Source organism: Trichechus manatus, unplaced genomic scaffold, assembly GCF_000243295.1.
Source record: "Trichechus manatus latirostris isolate Lorelei unplaced genomic scaffold, TriManLat1.0 scaffold00098, whole genome shotgun sequence".
NCBI lineage: Eukaryota > Metazoa > Chordata > Mammalia > Sirenia > Trichechidae > Trichechus > Trichechus manatus.
The window spans coordinates 5,963,407-5,980,635 of record NW_004444034.1 but is presented as its reverse complement, the minus strand read 5'-3'; the positions used below and the strand labels follow the sequence as shown (position 1 = coordinate 5,980,635).

The 17,229-nt window shown below is 38.7% G+C and overlaps 1 long non-coding RNA gene across 3 annotated transcripts in view; it reads right to left on the bottom strand.

Annotated features, from left to right (window-relative positions):
- LOC111821693 (uncharacterized) overlaps positions 1 to 17,229 on the bottom strand; it is a 152,030-nt gene that overhangs the window by 81,744 nt on the left and 53,057 nt on the right. The window contains exon 3 of one of the 3 annotated variants that reach the window (XR_002825036.1): positions 3,001 to 5,759. The exons of the other annotated variants lie outside the window; for them this stretch is intronic. This is a non-coding gene — a long non-coding RNA (uncharacterized LOC111821693). Of the gene's footprint in view, positions 1 to 3,000; positions 5,760 to 17,229 lie in introns of those variants that run through there. 3 annotated transcript variants of the gene reach the window in all.

Below are 17,229 nucleotides of genomic sequence, written 5' to 3'. Positions count from 1 at the left end.
GTCTGCTTTTTGCCTCAGTTCTTGGAGAATTCTGAGTATTACAGATTTGAATTCCCTATCAGGTAGTTCTAGTGCCTTTTCTTCCACTGGAAAGTCATCTGTTGTTTTATTTTGGATGCCTACTGGAACCATCCTGTCCTATTTTTGTAAATGTTTTGATATTGTCTGTTGTCTTCAGGGCATTCAGTAGTTATTTTTCTCATTTATTGATTGTAGATCTGTTTGTTTTGTCCCTTTTTTTTTTTTTTAATTTGGCTATGTCTGAGCAGGTGGGCTGTGTGTTCTTTGTTGTTTGCTTGTCTGTGGGCACAGTGCTTTTCACCTCCTTCTCCAATTGGCAGGGTCAGTCACTCAGATATGGTACGGCAGGACAGGTCTAGCTGAAGAGGAGCCACTGGGATGGGTTGTTTGTAGCATTTACTACAGCCACCAGGGCAGGCTGGCAATCAGTGCAGGGCAGGTTCTAGCAGGCCATGCCTGCACTGCTTGGTGGTGCGATGCCAAGCATACGGTGCAGGTAGGCAGGATGTAGTGGGGAGATTGTTATGTGTGGAGCTAAGATGGATATGGGAGAGAGGAGAGAGGAACAGGAGCCAAAACATACAAACAAACAAAAAAGAATGCTAGGGGAGCTTGCCGTTGGAGTGGAGAGATGAGAGACCAAGAAATGGAGAAAAACAAAAGGGAGAAGAGGAAGGAAAAAAAAAGAAAAGAAAAGAATGAATAAATAAAAATCAAAAAGGGAAAAGAACAGCAAAGTTCCCGGGGATCCCACCAGTGCGGCTATGATGTCTGGGGAAGTTGTTCTGAGGTGTTGCAGTACAGCCTGGCTAGAAGGTGTAGAGGTATACAATGCCAGGTATTCAGGGAACAGAAAGAGAAGGAAGATATAGAGAGATAAAAAACTGAGTAATAAAGACAAAAAGGGAAAAAGAGGGAAAAGAAAACAAAATAAATTTAAAAAAAAGAACAAACGAGAAAAGCCCTCCAAAAAACAGGAAAAAAAAAAAAAACAACGAGAAAAGAAATGTTCTCAGGGATCCCTCTGTGCATCTGCGCAAGCTGAGTGGGTAGGCTCCAAGCCGCACAGCACCGGCTGGCCAGAACAGGCTCCCAAGTCAAGAAAAGGAAAAGAAAAGTAACAAACAACCCAAAACAAACAAACAAACAAAAGCCCCGGGATCCCACCATCATGGCAGCCCAGACTGGGATGCAGCTCCACACTTGAACGGAGCTCCGCAGCCCCTCAGGAAGAAGCAAAGATGGTGCACAGAGCCATGTATTTAAGCGAAAGGAGGGGAAGGTGGTGAGAGGTAAGGAAGAAATCAAAAGAAGCGGAAAAAAGCAACACCAGCAGCCAACAAATGGCACTCAGAGAGCCAGCTAGTGCGGGCTGGTGGAATCCAAGGAGCCGGTGCTTCCTGGACAAGAGACTGTGCCCGCAGGAAGCAGAGGAGCTCGAGTGTGGGTAAAGAAGGGTAGGGGGTTGGAAAGTGTATATCACAAATTACCAGAGCTCCGCAGCCCCTCAGGAAGAAGCAAAGATGTCTCACGGGGCCATGTATTTGAGCAAAAGGTGGGGAGGTGGTGAGAGGTAAGGAAGAAATCAAAAGAAGCGGAAAAAAGCAACACCAGCAGCCAAGAAATGGCACTCAGAGCCGGCCCATTTGGGTGTGTGGAATCCAAGCAGCCGGTACTTCCCAGACAAGAGACTGTGGCTGCGGGAAGCAGAGGAGGCCGAGTGGGGGTGAAGAAGGGTGGAGGTTGGGAAAGTGTATATTGTAAATTACCGGTTGTTTTGTCTTCCGCTGGAATCTCCGTGAAGCTGCTTTCTCATACCCCCTGTTTGTTGGTCTCCAATAGGAGTCCAAAATGGTGGATCCATGCTGCGTTAGCTGATAGGGGACCTCTGCATGAATCTCTCCTCACTGTCCATTCTCTGTCAGTTTTCTCACTCCTTTTGGTGCTTGGCTGAGTTCTTTATCTCTTCATTTGATGTTTTAGGGTTTCAGGATTGTTGTTTTCTCTGTTCAGCTTAGTTTTTCAGGTTTCTGCTGTGGAGGGACGGCGTGGTGCTTCTGCCTAGATCGCCATTTTGACGGAAGTCCTCATAAACATTTTTAAGAGTAATAAAATATGTTAAATATATGAATCTTCTTTAAAAAATAATTTATTTTATCTTTGTTGTTTTTTGATAATATGCACTGCAGAACATGCATCAATTTAACAATTTCTACATGTACAATTCATTGACATTGATTACATTCTTTGAATTGTGCAACTATTCTCACCATCCCTTTATGAGTTGTTTGTCCCTGTCATGGATTGGATTGTGCCCCCCAAAACATATATGTCAACTTGGCTAGGCCATGATCCCCAGTATTGTGTGATTGTCTGCCATTTTGTCATCTGACGTGATTTTCTTATATGTTATAAATCCTACCTCTATGATGTTAAAGAGGCGGGATTAGAGAGTTATGTTAATGAGGCAAGACTCAACCTACAAGATTAAGTTGTGTCTTAAGTCAATCTCTTTTAAGGTATAAAAGAGAGAAGTGAACAGAGACACAGGGGGACCTCCTACCACCAAGAATGCAAAACTAGGAGAGGAACACATCCTTTTGACCCGAGGTGCCTGCACTGAGATGCTCCTAGTACAGGGGAAGATTGAAGACAAGGACCTTCACCCAGAGCCAACAGAGAAAGCCTTCCCCACCTGGAGCTGGCGAGGTGAATTTGAACTTCTAGCCTCCTAAAGTGTGACAGAATAAACTTCTGTTTGTTAAACCCATCCACTTGTGGTATTTCTGTTATAGCAGCACTAGATAACTAAGACACTCCCCCATTAACATAAACTCACTGCCCCATAACACAGTCTTTTTGAATTGTTGTTGTCAATTTGATCCCATATAAATAGATGTTAAAAGAGCACGATGTTCAAGGCAGACATTCTTTGCTAGTTAAGCTAAACTTTTATTTGATTTTAAGAAGACTTCAGGGGATATTTTTGGTTTAAGGTTTAAAGGTAGCCAGGTTATTCTTATAGTCTGTTAAGTAAACAAGATTCGGCTTTAATTTACTATATTTAATGAACTCTAAGATGACATCAATTGTAAGTTACACTATTATTGTACATACCACTAAAATGGGGGAAAAATCACTGCCAATTAAAGTGTGACACAAAACTAAAATGCATCCTGATTTCAGAGATGCTAAAATCTGAAAAAAGCACGTTTATTATAATTGATGAAATGTGGTAAATTACAATGTCACCCTTAGTTAACTTATATATGTGTTATTTTTAGCCTAAACTGTTGTGAAAATAACATGGTTCTTAAGCCTGCAATTTGTGCATTCAATTTTAAAAGTATGAATTTGTAAGACCTGTATTCAAAACCTACGTTCTGGCATGACAGACCTGAGTTAGAATCTACTTTCTACCATCTAACCAGCTGCATGTTCCTTGCTAAGTAGCTATTAACTACACCATCGTTATCATCATCATCATCATTGCTATGAGACCACAGGCAATCTTTGTAAGGTACCTGTTAGTGCTGGATAAAGAAAATTAGTCCTATCCAGACATATTTTAAGTATTGGCTATTGGTAACAACAAGAACTGAGTGAAAATCTAGTTGATTCAAGGCAATCACTTCTCCATTTCTGGAGAAACAGCTCAGGGTTCTCATGGTGCTGACAGTGGGTCAGAATCTGATGGATAGAACATTCATACAGACATATGACTGCACTGTAATAATAAATCATTTCCTCTAAATGGTGCCCCTGTCATCATGTTCATCAGTTAATAGAATAACAGTTCTCAGAAAACATTTGGAACAAATGTGCACTCTTTAAAAAATATGTTATATTTTATTCAAACCCAAAAATGCCATGCTCATTTCAACTTTTGTCACAACATGCAAGAATATATTCTATTTTTTTGAAGAAAAATAATCAAGTGAAGTCAACATGTTTGCCTTTCACAAGCTATAATGTGCTATGTAAATAACCACATTTATCAATGAGTCCAAAATGAAAAAAACAATTCACCCTCTTTTTCTTTTCAGATTTATAAAAAAGAACAGCATCTTGACTCTGTCAACTTGCATATTGTGTGGGGTAGGCAATTTACTAAAACTCTCTGGGCTTCAAATTCCAAAACAAAACAAAACAAAACAAAACAAAAATCTATTTCTGTCGAGTTGATTCCAATTCATAGCAACCCTGTAGGACAGAGTAGAACTACCCCTTAGGGTTTCCAAGGCTGTAAATCTTTACAGAAGCAGACTGCCACATCTTTCTCGTGTGGCGTGGCTAGTTGGTTTGAACGGCCGACATTTTGGTTAGCAGCCAAGTGCTTAAGCACTGCACTACCAGGGCTCCTTGAGCTTCAAATTCGTCACCCGTAAATGCAAATAACACTAGTTCCATAAAAAGTTGTGAGAATTAAACAAAAAATATAAAAGTGTCTGGTATGATTATGTATATGAAAATACTAGTTCCTTTCTTCTTAGAATGATATAGTACTTATTCTCTTCTTGTTTTAGATTCTTCAAAGTGCCAAGTCTTTCATCTGACATTTCTGGAGATTCATATACAGCCAACTATGAACGAGAATTTGGTAGTATGAATTAAACACTCCTTCCTATGTGTTCAAAAAGAATGTTTTCATAATGAACATTGAGGATAGTTGGAAGCACTATCATTGACCCTTTCTCTAACACCTCACTTTAATATACAGCCCACTTCAAACCTAGGATAAATATCAGACTCCTCTTACGTTAAGAAGCCAACTTGGGTTTATTACTAAATGTTATGCAAATACATGCATGGATATAAAGACATTTGCTTAGTCAAACTTTGCTACTCAGTTTGGATGGCATTGGCTGACCCTTATCTGACCTACTGTGCGAGGTTCAAATCAACTTGGTAATGTAGGGGATTTTTGCAATGTCAAAACACAGTGCTCATTCAATACTGTCTGGGCTACTCTGGGGATTCTAAGAGTTATACATTTTAGATCTTTGATTTCCAGCCTCCAGTTCGTTTCTGGTCCTGTGTGACTTTCTGTTAAACTAAGTCTCTCAGCTTGGCTGCCCAAAGTAACCACAAAAGAGTGTTTTTGTAGTAGAACAGTTTCCGTGGGTAGTTTTCTACAGAGGTCAACAGTGAGCCTCTGGCCTCCTGATACTTATGAGTTCCTTAGTGTGACACTTTTCCTATTAGCCAGAGAGAAGCATTGTCAGTGTAACAGGAATTGTCCTGTATCAAGCAGGCAAGCTACACTGTCAGCTAAGGGAGACTGCTGGTATAGAAGCCTTCTTAAAGGAGGCCCAGTGTTCATTTGGCATTGACTAATCAGGAAATAAATGACATTTGCAATCCAGGATCACACTGTAACTTTAATAAAATCTATGACTAATGGAATTAAAAAATAAAAATAAAATAAAAACCATGATTCCATGAGCATCAGTGGTTTCTTCTTAACACTCAACTTTGTTCTTAATTAGACAGACCTCACTGCCTGGGTATGTCGAATTCACTTTTTCCTTTCCTTTTTGGATGGCAATGCATGGAATGCTCTGTATAAACACAGCCAGGGCATGAGTACAGTTCTACTTCATTTCCTCAACTCTTTGTTTTGCTATTCTGTTGTTCTCCTGTGTCTGGGTTTCTCGACTAGTGATGGATTCAGTCAGTGTCACCCCAGAAGGTGTGTAGAGGGATTCATGAAGCAAAGTCCAAAGAAAACTCTCAAGCTGAAATTAAAAAAAAAAATTAAAAATAGCATATTCACTTGCACTAATTGAAAGAACGTTTAGCTTCTAAAATTAAATAAATAAAACATATTTTACAAAAAAAAATGAAGAAAACATAATTGGGAATATTTTCAAATTGGTTAAAAATGAATTTGATATTGTCCAATGTTCTGAAAAGATTGCAGGACTCAGACCATAAAAAAATAACATAAATCCAACTTTCCCCTCCTCCTGAATTTTCCTTTTGAGTAATCTCTATTGTAGTGTTTTAGGTAACTTGTGACCATTTTCTCTCATTTTCTTCTAGTGCATTTTTTGGCCAGGATTCTTAGTTCTGTTAGCCTGAATGCTATGTACCTATTGAAAATATGTCAAGACAAAAACATATAACTTTTCGTTTAATATATTCATCACATTCAAAATAAACATTTAGCTAAAATATACCACTAGTTGCCATCAAGTTGATTCTGAATCATGGCAAACTCCTGTGCTCCATATGTTTTCAATGGCTGATTTTTTGGAAGTAGATCATCAGGCCTTTTTTCTGAGACACCTCTGGCTAGACTTGAAACACCAACCTTTTGTTTAGCAGTCAAGTGTGTTAACTCCAACCACAAGTAGTCCCCGACTTACGATGTATTCGAGTTGCAACGAATAGCACATATGACCGTTCATTTTTTTTTAATGATTTGTGTGTTTTTTAATGCATGTATGTATTAAAATCTATCTGTAAGTTTATATGTAATGTTTTCAACCTGAAACAGCAAATAAAGATTGGTTTTATAAAGATAATGATAATAAAAGACAATAATAATGAAAACTAAAAAAAAAAAGAAATATGCTACTTGTGTCAGAATTGACTTATGATAGCGTTGTCAGAACGGAACACTGTCTAAGTGAGGGACTACCTGTATATGTATTTTTCAATATATGTGATATATGGTTGTGTCTAATACAGAGCTCAAGTAACTACTGGGAATAAAAGTAAGCTCTTTTATGCATTAATCCATAGGTATATTAATATTTCAATTCTTGAGAAAAGATGAGATATTCTAGGAGTTAGCTAATGACTTTTCTAAATAATGCCTAACGTGACTCCTTTGCTTTTTTGATTCTCTGACTTTCAAATGTGCTTATTTATTAAGCTTTCTTAACTGAATTCTAATAATTGAGTGGAATTATTAGGCTTGCAACCAGTTTCCTGGATGATTGAAATTACAATCTGTCTAGGGGCAGATGACTAGAACAAAGTTCTTAAAATCCATCCTGTTGTTCAATAATAAAATTTTTGAGTTAAAATACTAAAAGTAAAGTCAGAATTGCTGGGTGGAGGGCTGTGGGGACCATGGTCTCGGGGAACATCTAGCTCAATTGGCATAACACAGTTTATAAAGACAATGTTCTACATTCTACCTTGGTGAGTAGTGTCTGGGGTCTTAAAAGCCTGTGAGCAGCCATCTAAGATACTCCACTGGTCTCATCCCTTCGGGAGCAAGGGAGAATGAAGAGAACAGGATACAAGGGAAAGATTAGTTCGAAGGACTAATGGACCACAGCCACCAAGGCCTCCAGCAGACTGAGTCCAGTACAGCTAGATGGTGCCCGGCTACCACCACTGACCGCTCTGACCAGGATCACAACAGAGGGTTCTGGACGGAACTGGAGAAGGATGTAGAACAAAATTCTAACTCACAAAAAAGGACCAGATTTACTGGCCTAAAGGAGACTGGAGAAACTTCGAGAGTATGGCCCCCAGACACCTTTTAGCTCAGTGGTGAAGTCATTTCCAAGGTTCACCGTTCAGCCGGGGAGTGGACAGCCCCGTAAAACCAAATAGGACTAATGAGGCACAGCAGTCCGGGGACAAGGGCCTGAAGGCAGAAGGGGACAGGGAAGCTGGTGATAGGGAACCCAAGGTTGAGTAAGGATAGTGTTGATGTGTGGTGAGGTTGTTAATCATTGTCATAGGGCAACATGTGTACTAACTGTTAAATGAGAAACTATTTTGTTCTGTAAACCTTCATCTAAAGTGAGAATAGCAACACAACTGGAAAAGTGTAGTCGATGTCACTGAACTGTGCATGTAGAAATTTTTGAAATGGTGTATCTTTGGCTATGTATATTTTCACCAAAAAAAAAGGTCGAGAAGGGAGAGGGTTGACATGTTGTGGGGTTGTTAACCAATGTCATAAAACAATATGTGTACTACTGTTTCATGAGAAACTATCTGTTCTGTAAGCCTTCACCTAAAGTACAATAAAAAATAAAATAAAAGTAAAGTCAATTGGAGATAGTCATCAAGGAGAATGTGGGATATACTGGAATGTGTAAGCAATGGAATAGGTGGAGCAAGACAATCAGGGAAGTGCCACCAAACACAAGATGTGTCATATTTCTGACCCCATTAATTTAAATTACTAAGCAAAATAAATGCAACTCTTCTCATCTTCAAAGCACTTTATAAAAGAAACAAAATTAAGTGCTATGATACTAGGGTGATTTCCATTTTGCTGCTGAAGAAACTGATGAGGAAGTTTAAATGCCTTTTTAAGGCTGCAGTTGAACTTTGACAATGCTGGGATTAAAGAAAGTGTGCCCTGTCCTGTCTTTACCAGGGTACTTCTCTCCCTGGATCTTTCAAACTGGTAGAAATGAATCATCAAGAGAGCCGGCAATCTGGTTGCCACATGGAAGTAAGCGAGCCCGGTATTCTCTTGGAGTCCGGGATTGTTGGTTTAGTTTGGGTAATGCACAGACAGTCAAAATTCAGCAGCACAATCTCAGGATAACACAGACGAAAATGAACAAAACCCTAACTGGAACAGAGAGACTTTAAAACATTGCGGTGCTACCCCGGAAAAATCCAAAACAAAGTAATAAAAGGAAAGTTGATCTCTTTGGAGTACTGCTCAGGAATTACAGGATTTCAGTGCTGAAATCTGCCTCCCCGGTGAAAGCTGTCAATTCTGAAAAATACACCGGTTTTGGGAAGACTGCTTTCTGAGGCAACTTTTCTGACTTGATGATGTATTAGAGTGGTTAGTTTTTCTTTTAGAAAGTTTTGCCTTTTGCTGATAATTTGCAACATGAAAATAAAATGGCCTTGGGTGTTCATATGCATTTTAAGTTTAAGAAAATCTTTCTCTTACAAAGTCATTTTTTTTGTTGTTGTTGTTTTGTTTTTCCCATACAGACTGGACAGTTTGTAGCTTTTGACTACAGAGGTATTTTTGTGGCTGTGAAAATTTCTCCACCGTAGATACGAAAAGAGCACATGGCCGAGTGGTTTAAGCCAAATGTCCACTTTTGGCCTCACCCCTCTGTAGCCCCCCAATCCATACATGAATATGAAATTAATTACATTTCAGTCAGAAACAAAGTAAAGATTTTCCCTGGAGTCTGAAAATGTTGAGCATTTTGCTTGGCGTCCTTTGGAATAAGGTATTTTCAAAGCAACATAGGCCAGATCCCACATAAATGTCATTTACTCTGACTGCAGAGAGTAAAATTATCCATTAAGTAAATCACAGACACTGTTAACATTTCCCTTGTTATAATACCTAACAATGATGTTTTTTAAAAATTGCTGGTCTCTGGAAGAAAGATGACTGAGGTTACTGTGAAAGACAAGAGCGTTCCCTTGCAATCTGTAATATTTTCCTAAATTAACAACCAGAAGAATGTCAGAAGCAAGCAGGTCCAAGCCTGTATGGTGCTGCTACAGGGTTATGAAATATAAGGAATGGACTTGTCACGTCATGATTTTTCCTCTCCAGGCACACACCCAGTGTCAGAGTGCCTTCTTCTCCTAAAGGAATTCTTAAACTTCCCTTTTATTTATCATGTAGAGAAGTTGATAAAAGAAAGTGGGAACTTAATTATGAAACAAATGAGAAATATTCCTGGTTATAAGTTGTTTTTCACTATTTTTGTTGTTGCTGTTGTTAGACAATGTTTTGCTTTGATGCTTGTGTTCGTGGTCTGCCATTGAGAGATGAGGATCAGAGTCAGAGCAGGATCTCCCCTACAGGAAGGTGTTGTGAGGAAGCCTCCTTTGCACAGAGCTGCAGTTCCTGTAGAGAGTTACAGTATCGCAGCTGTGAATACACTGTGGCCTCTCCAGCACAAGCTACCATCTCCCCTGCCTCAGGCCTTGCCCCTCTGTGCGGTGCAAATCACACAGCATGTATGTCCTATGTGTTGGCAAGATAAGTGAGTTGAAGTTGGAAGAAAGAAAGGCAGGCAAACAGAAATCCACAGGAATGGGAACAAGTGCTTCCATTGATATCAGGTCTCATGAGATGTTGGCAGGTGTTAATTGAAGGATTCCAGAAAGCACTCGCTGACCAGTATTTCCAAAACTAACCGTAAATCAGAGATTTAGTTCATTAGTGTCTCTTGAACCTGTACTAGTTTAGTGTGTTGGCCTGTAGTAGTCCCAAGCTAAGTAGCCCTGGTGGTGAATTGGCTAAGCGCTCTGCTGCTAACTGAAAGGTCAGAGGTTTGAACCCACCAGCCACTCCACGAGAAAAAAGACATGGCAATCTGCTCCCATAAAGATTTCAGTCCAGCTGTGGGACATAAAGTGATACTCGTGAGGAGTGTTCCTCTTAGCTCAGGTAGATACAAGAGACTAAATGGGTAGCTTCTGTTCAGAGGTGAGATGGAAAGGCAGAGAGGGTTAGGAGCTGGTTGAATAGACATGGGAAATCAGGGGTGGAAAGGAGGAGTGTGCTGTCACAGTATGGGGAGAGCAATTAGAGTCACATAACAATGTATGTATAAATTTTTGTATGGGAAAAAAAAAAAAAAAAGATTTCAGTCCAGGAAACCCTATGGGGCAGTTCTACTCTGTTCTATAGGGTCGCTATGAGTCATATCGACTGACAGCAAACAACAGTCCCGAACTAAAATGTAAATACCTATGGAGAGTTGAGCAAGGGTGGGGGACACCTCTTAGGAGAAATTCCCATGACAATGGAAAATGAGGCCTTGCAAAAATAAAACAAAAATGATGCTCCCAGATAATACATACGGGGGGTAGAAAGAGGTGATGAAAGAAGATGGAAGATGTACCAGTTCCCTATTTTGTTCGGGATTAGTGATGTCCAGATTTAGCAGGAGTGGCAAGTTTTTCAACGGACTACGTGGGACTGAGATATCAATTTTTAGATCAAGTTTTCACTCACTTGAGCGAAAGCCTAAACAACAGATTGCATTGGAAGAGGGTACAATTTGTCACGTTTGTATTAATTTGGAAAGAAGGATGCTAATATTCTAAGCCATATTTACAGTCTAGAGATAGATGAGGTCAGAAAAACATTTCATCTGGACAGTTCTGCCAAATTATCAACATGATTGATCTATAGACCTTCAGTATGGATTACACCTCAACATAAAGAAAACAAAAAATCTACACAACTGGACCAATAAACATCATGATAAACAGAGAAAAGATTGAGGTTGTCAAGGATTTCATTTTACTTGAATCCACAATCAATGCCAGGGAAGCAGCACTCAAGAAATCAAATGACACATTGCATTGGGCAAATCTGTTGCAAAAGACCCGTTTAAAGTGTTAAAAAGCAAAGATGTCACTTTTAAGAACTAAGGTGTGCCTGACCCAAGCCATGGTGTTTTCATCCGCCTAATATGCATGCAGAAGGTGGACAACGAATAAAGGAAGACCAAAGAAGAATTGATGCCTTTGAGTTATGGTGTTGGTGAAGAATATAGAATATACCATAGACTATCAGAAGATTGAACAAATCTGTCTTGGAAGAAGTCCAGCCAGAATGCTGCTTAGAAGCTAGGATGGCGAGACTTGGTCTCACATACCTTGGACATATTACCAAGAGGGATCAGTCCCTAGAGAAGAACATCATGCTTGGTAAAGTAGATGGTCAGCAAAAAAAGAGGAAGACCTTCAATGAGATGGACTGACACAGTCGCTACAACAATGGACTCAAGCATAACAACAATCATGAGGATGTTGCAGGACCGGGTAGTGTTTCCTTCTGTTGTACACAGGGCCGCTATGAGTCAAACCAATTCGACAGCACCTAACAACAACAATAGACCAGCCATGAGAGAACTGATAAACTCGGATTTCATACAACAGCACTTGCTGGTAGAGGAAATACGCTGATCTGCTCTAAAAACGTGTGGACATTTAATCTTAGAGTAGGCACTTGACTCTTATTTGGTTTTATGTAAATTATAGTACAAATATAATACTATGAATTTTTATCTATATTTTAGGGCCAGATCCAATGATACCTCTTCATAAATTCTCTCCCTTATCTTCTCACCTTGATATAGTCAATGCCTTCTCTGTGCTCCCTGGCACTGTGCTGTGCCTCCATTATAGCACTTGTTCAATTTGTTTTATAGTCAGATGTTTGTGTGTTGCCCTGCCCCATTAGACTATAAATTCATTGAGGGTGGGAGGCTTTGTCTTACTCCTTTCTATCTTCTCATTGTCCTTAACATCATGCTTCATACCCAGTAAGTGCTCAATAAATAGTTGTCAAATTGAATTCAGATATTGAATTTAAGATAGCATCTAAAATATTTTCAAATAACAATCCCTTGGATTTATAGAATATATCTTCTCTAATACCTAACTTAGGAGTCCTGGTGGCACAGTGATTAAGAGCTCAGCTGCTAACCAAAAGGTCAGAGATTCAAATCCACCAGTAGCTCCATGGGAGAAAGATGTGGCAGTCTGCTTCCATAAAGATTACAGCCTTAGAAAACCTATGGGGTGGTTTTATTCTGTCTTATAGGGTCCCTATGAGTCAGAATTGACTGGACAACAAACAATGTGTTTGGTCTGGTTACTGAAATACCTAATTTTGGATTATCTCATTTTATTTCATCACATCTTCATAATAAATACTTTTTTCCTCTCATGCTTAGCTGCAGAAAGAAACTAAAACAGAGAGGGGGGAAAACAAGTGTTTTAAAAAGAAAGTGAGTAACAGAAGGGTCAAATACATATCAAAAACAGGATCCTGTTATCCTTCTTAATGGAGTATACAAAAGTCCAAAAGTTTGCATTTATCTAGATGCCTTTAAATGTCTTGAGTCTTACATTGTATAAACAGTCAAGTAGTAACTATACTACCTGAGTAATATCATTGATAATTGATGTTCAACCCAAGTAATAATAAATAAGAAGGTACACAGTGCCAATTACCTTTGATTTTTCAGAGAAGCTATAGGCTACACTGGATCTATTGGCTAAGACTCAAAGAGTTTGGGCTAAATTAAGCAGGAAGAAAAGACGGTCAAAAGGAACAAAATTAATGGACAACTTTCCTTTCCCTCTTTTATTGTCTTCTAATTTTGTTTTCTGAAATAGTTTTACTGGCTTCTTTAATAATTCTTACTCCTAAAAAGTAGATGGAAAAGGATAATATAGAATGCAACACACTAAGTGTGACTATTAAAATATTAATTGAACATTGTTAACGCCAATGCAAAGCAAAGTAAGTTTTTAAGAACAAAAAAACCAAAAACTTGAAGATGTTGTAGTTGTGTGGATCCATCTCCATTCCCCATCTTTTCCTGAAGTCATCTGCATTATATCTAGTGCTGGCAGGATCACTTATTTATTTTATTTAGTTCTTTTACAAACACTAATACAGTGCTTCATATGAATGCCGTGCATTGTTCTAAATATTTTACAAAGTTAACTCATTTGATATCTATAGAAACCCTATGAAATAGGTAATATTATTATCTCAACTTTAGAAGAAATTGAGGCATAGAGTGATTACTTAACTTACCCAAGGCTACACATCTAGTCAGTGATGGATCTGGAATATGATCATCATTAGCTGCCAGAATAACTGTGTTTTGTTCTGTGAGAAAACACACCAAAACTGTGAGGTACCTACAGGTTGTCCCCGATTTCTAAATAGTCAAGAGGCCTTTAGAAAAAGGGGACCAATCACTAAATGTGATCGTTCCATGAACATCACATCCTTCTGATCAGAGCCTGAACACATTACATGCTCCCAGAGCATTAGCACATCAAAAGTAGCTTTTATTACTTACAAGAAGCAGACAGCACACTGGAACAAATGTGGATCCATTTCTGAGCATCCCCCCAACTTGAGAAGGCTGTCTGAGAAGAGATGATGATTCTTCCACGAGTGCCCCACTCTGTGTTGTGGGTGAGGGACTTAAAAAAGGCAGGCCTACCTTCTGCCAGTTCTCTCTGTCCAGGTAGGACTAGTTAGATGGAATGAACAATTGCAGTACGTGTACTTCTACCTGGTACCATAGCTAAGGGACCATGAGGTCCCTTGGCCGGCCATTTTTATACCCCAAAGCCCACGTGGCACACTACATGGACAAACATCAGGCCACATAGGGTGGGGGAAGGTGGAGGCCTCATCAGTATCCCTCCTTTTCTGAAGCTTGTTGCCGAGGTGATGAGTTGGGCACTCCCAGCTCATTTGCACGTGTTTAAGTGTTGACTTGCTATTTGATAAAACAAAGAGCACCTTAATTGCCTGCGCTATTTTTAGAAACAAGAGACAAATGGCCTAAATTAGTTCTTTGTCCCACATGTCCTATGAAGCCTCAACTCCTTCAAGAAGTGTGCTAACAGAAGCTGATGGCTTGGCTTCCCTGATTCATTGTGCTCTAGTCAGTGTGCTTTTCTCTACTTACACATTCTACTTACACACGTATCTCTTTTTTTCTAGCATTCCAAAATACGTTTTTTGTTAGTACTTTTAATTTTTGATCCCACTGCTTTGTTCTTTGTCCTTTCCTTATATTGACTCTATCAGACTGACAACTCCTGGGAGAAAGTGCTGTTTCTGTGAAACTTTCACTATCTGGTGTCCATCCTGTTCATGAAATAAATAGCTTCTTAATAAATTCATCTGAAGATTAAAAAGTAATTAAATTTAAAAAACGCTTAGTGAGAACCTGTTAGCTGTGATGTACTGTGGTAGGCATGGTAATGATAACAGAATCTTTACCTATACTGCTAGCACATGTTAATAGATGATAGTAGTATGAGAAAACTAGACAGGACATTTGAGGTCCCTTTTCTGTAAAGGGCTTTGCAGGTCTCTCCCCTTCAGTAGCCCAGCATGAACCTTAGATTTCTACCAGGAGCCAGACCACTCCGTGAATGATGGCGTTTCAGGCTTGCAAGGCCTGGAACATGTTGTTTAGTGCGAGGCAGGCTTCTTGTCTTCTTTTACTCCCATTTGGCAAGGATGCCTCATTATGTAAGACTGCCACTGTTTATCTGCACCATATTTGTGGTTTTTACAAGGGTTAGTCTAAGGTTTGGCAAATATGAAGGAATATTTTATAAAGCAAGGCTTGTAGTGGGCAAGACCTCAAATGAAATTTCTAGAGTATATCTAAAGTACCTTTAAATTATTGTTCATTCTAAGATGATTTAATACATTTTCTTTTCTTTCTTCTTCTTTTTTTTCTCTTCCTGATTGGTCATATTCATCAGATGTAGATGAAAAGTAAATCCTTTAGTCAGATTTAGATGAAAAGTAAACTTTTTAGGCCAGGGTGCTATTACTATACTGTACTTCCAAAATTAAAAATAATAACAATAAAAGCACATTTAGTTGCCCCTTGAAACCTAACCAACCTAAAGAATATTTAAGTGTATCTCATCATCGTCAATTATTTCTAAAACCTTGGAGTCTGAGCAGAAACTGACCTTAGAAAAGTTCTCGCTTCACTGGCCAACCTGAATCGCATAATATCATTTTTAATGGCTTGTAGATAACACCCTGATGCTCATGAATGGGAGATTTCATAAAAGTATACTTAGGGAGACACAGTGAAGAGCCAAGGGTCTACTAAGAATTAGCTCTTTATTTAAACATTGTCATTTTATTGTTAGCTTCACTGGACATTTATATGTAACAGTCACGACATAAATCTGGAAATTAATAAAACAGAACTTCAACACAAAAGAGCAATCACTTTACACGTCTTTGTTGTAAAGCTGATTTAACGTCCATGGGTATATAAGAACCAACTTACGAGCAGACAACTTCTTCTACGGTCTATTTCCAAAGTCACCTAGTGTATTGTGTACTTTAACTTATATCTGATTTAAGTTGTCTCTACTTGACTGAACATCTTAAAAATATGAGTAGTTCAGGATTGCTTCTGAGTCCTAGTCCAGAAAAGTAAATATTTCCATTAAAGGAATTGTAGCATATTAAAATAAGTAGGTTTTAGAAGTCCAATCAATTTTATAGTGTTCTCTGCAAGCTTGACATCAAATAAAAGTTAGTCTTTATTTCAGAATTTATTAGAAAGCACAATGCCCTTTCATCCATGGTAAAATAAAGAGATAAAATACTAACCCTCCAATACATTAATGTATTCCTAAAAAGTGGTGTAATATATCTTTTCTTTTATAAATAAAATCACAATTTAAATATTCCCAAAGAGCTCCCTATTTGGAGGAATAATGTGGTCAGTCTTCTTGCAAAGAATCACCTTTGGAGATACCTGTTCTGTAAGATTAAATTTTAATAAATCAAGATAAATTTGTAGTACAAAGTTTTATTAATTTGCAATCACTTAGAACACTGAGCTATAAATGCTATGAATTAGCATCAACACATCTTAGTCAGGGTTCTCTACAGAAACAAATATGTATCTATGTATATCAGATTCAGATGAAAAGTAAACTCTTTAGATATATATGTATATATATCACTAGTTCTGTTATTTTGGAGAACCTGGATATATATATAAAACTCATTGCTTTTGAGACTATTCCAATTTATAGGGACCCTATAGGACAGGGTGGAACTGCCCTATAGCGTTTCCAAGGCAGTAATCTTTAAGCAAGCAGATTACCACATCTTTCTCCCTTGGAGTGGCTGGTGAGTTCGAACTGCAGACCTTTCGGTTAACAGCTGAGTGCTTTAACCACTGTGCCACCAGGACTCCTGATATATACGTTGTTATGTGTCATCAAGTCGGCTCTGACTCATAGCGACCCTATGTACAACAGAATGAAACACTGACTAGTCCTGACCATCGTCAGAATCATTGCTATGTTTGAGCCCATTGCTGCAGGCACCACTGAAACCTGTCTACCATGGGTGACCTTGTTGGTATTTGGAATACCTGTGGGATAACGTCCAGCATCACAGCAACACACAAGCCACCACAGTAAGATAAACTGACAGACCAGTGGAGGCTGATATATATATACATGTATGTGTGTGTGTCTGTATATCACAGTGGTTAAGACCTCCGCTGCTAACCAAAAGTCAGCAGTTCAAATTCACCAGCTGCTCCTTGGAAACCCTATGGGACAGTTGTACTCCGTCCTATAGGGTCTCTATGAGTCAGAATCGAATCGCCGGCAACTTATTTTTTTTAAATAAAACTAGGTTTTATACATACATATATATACACACATATATATATATATATAACCTAACCAATT